Source organism: Bufo bufo, chromosome 5, assembly GCF_905171765.1.
Source record: "Bufo bufo chromosome 5, aBufBuf1.1, whole genome shotgun sequence".
Lineage (NCBI taxonomy): Eukaryota > Metazoa > Chordata > Amphibia > Anura > Bufonidae > Bufo > Bufo bufo.
In genome coordinates this window covers 511,567,121-511,573,120 of record NC_053393.1, presented here as the reverse complement: position 1 = coordinate 511,573,120, position 6,000 = coordinate 511,567,121, and positions in this window count along the sequence as shown.

Sequence of the window (6,000 nt, the reverse complement as noted above, 5' to 3'; positions counted from 1 at the left end):
TGCACACGGAAATGTGCCCTTGTAATGCGGCCACCAATACAGGTGAATTTCTGTGGGAATAGAGATGATGAGGAAACATGAGAGGAGGGTGAGGTGTGGCTAATGAGCAGCAGCACTTGTATGCAGTCTCCATTACCACAGCCCCACATTGCCAGAGTCTGTCCTGTCCGTCCTCTATATACTTAATGTCTCCTCATGAACTAAATTCCCTAGAGATTCAGCTTAAGTTCTTCTCATCTGTATTGAGGATCATAATCTCTGACAAGTAGGAGAGGAGGATGAGGCAGCTCTTTACCTCAGTGTTGTAACTTGTCCTCATGTGTGATCAGGACAGGTTTTGTGTGACCTAATGGGACAGCGGCCATTTTGTTTCCCCTGATGATTGCTCCCCAGACAAAACGAGCTATTATAAATAATGAAAGGTATTTGAGAATATATTTATAATAAAGTAATATTTAAGTCTTTTCATTTTCTTAATTCTCAGAGAACCCCTTTAACTGAATATCGGTTACTAGCGATATTACGGTAATACCTCTAAATTCAACAGAAAATGGAAGGGGCATATATGAATAGAATATGCCATAAATGTCCCACCTCTGGGACCTGCTCCTATCTCAAGAATGGGACCCTGCCATGAATGGAGAGCATGCAACGCATACATGGCTTTCTTCATTCACTGCGCGCTCGGCCACTTGGACGTTCCATAGCAGTGAATGGAGTGGATGCCACGTACTGCAATGGGCACAGTGTAGAGCGACCAAAGTACTTTACCAACTGTGTCACCAGACAGCATTCCCATGAATTTTCTTGGCCAGAAGATTGGGCTCAATAGCAAAATCTCATTCGTGTCCTCAACTCCTGATTTTGCCCAGCCCTGATTCCTCCAAGTTTAGTATATCAAACCCTTCAAGAGGAAGGGAAGAAGCCCTTGAACCTCTGCCTCTTCCTAGTATCAATTTCAAAATTACAAAGCTGAGCTTTCGGGAAGGTCCTGTTGGATGTTGTTGATACCCCTGATCCAAGGACATATTAACGTTGTGGCCTGTGTCTGTGACAGGGACAGCACTTGTAGTTTTGGGGGTCATGGTGCTCTTGCTCTCTGACATGAATTCCTATGATCAACTAAAACAGTTTTTGAGTTGGGCAGTTTTTCATGAATCTCCCCCAAGATACCCAAAGAAAATGATGGCTGTCTGGTTGATGACACGTGTCTTATGGTGCTGTATGAACTTCAAAAACAGATGCTGTAAAAGAGTTGGAAGTCTTTTCCATGTTGGAACCCCCAGCGATCAGCTATGAGGAAACCTAGCAAGTGTTACATTTCTTTAAAGCGCCACAAGAGGGAAAATGAAGCATTTCACATAAACTATCAAAGTCAACGGGTTATCTGTGTAATGCAGGACAGGACAGGTCCTCCAGAGGACGATGTTTGTAACCTCCCTAAGGTCTGACAACGAGGTGAGGATCCTGAACAGAGGAACCCTTTGATTAACACTGAATTACCCAGTAAGGTATTTGAATATTGGTTTCCTAAACCGGTCATCTCCTTCAGATTGGGAAAGTCAGGAAAAGGGGGTGGGGGATTTGGCTTATTAATCAGATCTATGTTCAAATATTCTTCCTGACTTATGCCCTTCTAACCTCTGTTCTGTCATATCAATCATAAAAATTCTCTATCGAGTCCATGGCTCATAAGTTCTGTAAAGTTAGACATGTAGGTATTTAACTTCCTCTTTCCTAAATGCTACCATGACTTACACCAATAAAGTAGAATAACCTACACCCACTATCTATATACACAGGATCAAGTCACATTATTATGACCACTTTCTACTTTCGACAGTGCGTAGCTCATGAAGGAAGTCACGTGTGGTGAGCTGGCATGGCGGGTATATACTGTAAGGTGTGTGATAGGCTGTCTGCACACATATCCCTAGTTACTGTCATGGGTAAAGGGGGGATTTATCAGATTTGCAAAAAGGGATGATTATTGGCTTTAAGGCCAAGGGGGGGGGGCAGTATATCTGACACTGCGCAGTGTGAACTGTTCTCGTGCTGCTGTGGTGAAAGTGCATAGAGAGTGGACAAATGGCACCATTGTGTGACATGGCAATTGTGAAGCACCACGTGCCAATGACTAAAAAGGTGAACATCAGATATGAAGGTGCTTAAGGGTGGACTGACTTGCTACAGGGGAGCAGCTCACCACCAAAATGAACCAAGGGACTACCAGACACATGTCTAGAACAACAGCTCAGTGAATCCTACTGTCTATGGGGCTGTGAAGTAGAGGGATGGTCACTGCACCTCTGCTAATGAAGTTATATCAGCAGAAAAGACTTCAATTTTCTTGGTTGTATTAGAATTGGGGCTCTGTTCATTGGTAAAGGGTTGTCTTCTCCAATGAGCTTTGTTTTGTGCTTTATCAAACGGATTGACGTTGGCATGCGAGGTGAGAAACAACAGAGAACAAAACCCTGCGACTATTGCGGGAAGGACACAAGTTGGTGGCGGCAGGATTATGGTCTGGAGAATCTTTTCATAGCATTCTCTGGGCCCCACTCATCCATGTGGAAGGCACTCTCAACCAATTTGGGTATGAATCCATTCTTGCAGGTCACATACACCCATATGTGCTGATGGTCTTCCCTGGGGCGGATGGGATCTTCCAGCAAGATCATGACCAAGACTTTCAAGTACTGCCCTGGCCCCCTAATTACCCAGACTTGAACCCAATTGAGCATGTTTGGGATTACCTCAATGGTCATGTTGGCTCTGTGGATCCTCCCCCATGCACCTCCAGCAGCTGTGGGATGCACTACAGTCAGCATGGCTCCAGATACCTGGGACAACCTACCGGGACCTTACTGAGTCACTCCCAGCCCGTCTAGCTGCTGTCCTTTCCGCACATGGTGGTTACTCTGGATATCAGCTGGTGCTCATAATAATGTGACCCAACTGTGTATCTACAGTCTACAGCGCATTTTAACAAGCATCCATCTGTTTGTCGAGCCGATAAAATTTTTAAAGTGCTTACCTTTAACAGTCCTCTTTGTTACCCCTGCCACTGGACTTTGTGCATTGCTTCTGCTATTGTGATGCAATAACGTGGTGTGATGTGCTATCAGTATGGACAGAACGTCACCATGGGGGTGCGGGCTGCCACAGTCATATGGCATCATGATGGATGACAACATCATTGTGCTGAGATTGGGTTAGTGGAAGAACAGAGGAAAAATTTAAAGGTAAGGGCTGCATGTTTATTATTTTTCAATGGGGCAAAGACATATGGGGTCTTTCTATAGCCTGAAGATCCCTTTAAAGCTTTATTCTGCCAGTAGATGAAGATGTGAAACTAGAACATGAGGTGCACACTCCCTCTTGACAAGAGAATGGATGCTGAAAATGTGTCAGGTAGATATGCATTTTTGGGGTGCCCAGAGGAGAAGGCCCCACTAGTCTGGGTCAGTCAATAAATGCATAACTTTGTCAGAAGGTTTCATGGTCCTAGGATCCTAGGAAGAATTTAAAGAGGAATTGCTACTTTATAACAATCCTGGAGCACTTATGACTGTATGTTGTGCCTTTCCTTTATTAATCCTGTTAGAAGTTATAAAAGAATTGCTAGGAATCTCAAGTGAAGATAGGAATATCCAGCACTCCTATGTGTGGTATAAAATGTTCTATATTTTATACATCAACATGGAAACATTTTCAATCATAAGATCAAAAACGCGTAAGCAAAGTCACTGAAGATGGATGCTGATGTTTTGAAGTAAAGTATAGAAGATTTTATAAAGCTGACAGGAGTACTAGATATGCCATTCTTCATGTTGGAAGCTTTCCAATTTTTTTCTGTGCAGCCGGGGGCTACAATTAAGAAGCCAGGGAGCTGACTACATGTCTCTTTCAATCTGTAATGAAGGTCCAGCTGTCTAGTGTGACACTGGCCGCACTGACTGGATAATGTCAGACTGTTCAGGGCCACCACTGGTAATGCCCATCTGGACCTTCATTGCAATCTACTAGTAATTCGTTCACAACTGCAAGCAGGAATAATAAAGGAATGGCACAACATAAGAATAGATGCTCCAGGATTGTTATTGGATAGGGAATGCAAGTAGTTACTAAACCAGACAGGTCAGGAGAGGAGACAGCTTCTCTTTATATATATATATATATATATATATATATATATATATATATATATATATATATATACTGCTCAAAAAAATAAAGGGAACACAAAAATAACACATCCTAGATCAGAGTTAATTAAATATTCTTCTGAAATACTTTGCTCTTTACATAGTTGAATGTGCTGACAACAAAATCACACATATTTTTCAACCCATGGAGGTCTGGATTTGGAGTCACACTCAAAATTAAAGTGGAAAAACACACTACAGGCTGATCCAACTTTGATGTAATGTCCTTAAAACAAGTCAAAATGAGGCTCAGTAGTGTGTGTGGCCTCCACGTGCCTGTATGACCTCCCTACAACGCCTGTGCATGCTCCTGATGAGGTGGCGGACGGTCTCCTGAGGGATCTCCTCCCAGACCTGGACTAAAGCATCTGCCAACTCCTGGACAGTCTGTGGTGCAACGTGACGTTGGTGGATAGAGCGAGACATGATGTCCCAGATGTGCTCAATTGGATTCAGGTCTGGGGAACGGGCGGGCTAGTCCATAGCATCAATGCCTACGTCTTGCAGGAACTGCTGACACACTCCAGCCACATGAGGTCTAGCAGTCTCTTGCATTAGGAGGAACCCAGGGCCAACCGCACCAACATATGGTCTCACAAGGGGTCTGAGGATCTCATCTCGGTACCTAATTGCAGTCAGGCTACCTCTGGCGAGCACATGGAGGGCTGTGCGGCCCTCCAAAGAAATGCCACCCCACACCATTACTGACCCAATGCCAAACCGGTCAAGCTGGAGGATGTTGCAGGCAGCAGAACGTTCTCCACGGCGTCTCCAGACTCTGTCACGTCTGTCACATGTGCTCAGTGTGAACCTGCTTTCATCTGTGAAGAGCACAGGGCGCCAGTGGCGAATTTGCCAATCTTGGTGTTCTCTGGCAAATGCCAAACGTCCTGCACGGTGTTGGGCTGTAAGCACAACCCCCACCTGTGGACGTCGGCCCCTCATATCACCCTCATGGAGTCTGTTTCTGACCGTTTGAGCAGACACATGCACATTTGTGGCCTGCTGGAGGTCATAGCGGTCCTGCTGCTGGGTTGTTGCCCTCCTACGGCCTCCTCCACGTCTCCTGATGTACTGGCCTGTCTCCTGGTAGCGCCTCCATGCTCTGGACACTACGCTGACAGACACAGCAAACCTTCTTGCCACAGCTCGCATTGATGTGCCATCCTGGATAAGCTGCACTACCTGAGCCACTTGTGTGGGTTGTAGACTCCGTCTCATGCTACCACTAGAGTGAAAGCACCGCCAGCATTCAAAAGTGACCAAAACATCAGCCAGGAAGCATAGGAACTGAGAAGTGGTCTGTGGTCACCACCTGCAGAACCAATCCTTTATTGGGGGTGTCTTGCTAATTGCCTATAATTTCCACCTGTTGTCTATCCCATTTGCACAACAGCATGTGAAATTGATTGTCACTCAGTGTTGCTTCCTAAGTGGACAGTTTGATTTCACAGAAGTGTGATTGACTTGGAGTTACATTGTGTTGTTTAAGTGTTCCCTTTATTTTTTTGAGCAGTGTATATAGAAAAAAAGACAAGGGCGTTCCCATATAGACAATCCATACATGATGAGCTGCTAACAATCAGCTAATGGGCTCAATAGCACTGGCAGATTTGCAAATGTTTTATATACAAACTGGATTCCAAAAAAGTTGGGACACTAAACAAATTGTGAATAAAAACTGAATGCAATGATGTGGAGATGGCAAATGTCAATATTTTATTTGTAATAGAACGTAGATGACAGATCAAACGTTTAATCCGAGTAAATGTATCATTTTAAAGGAAAAATA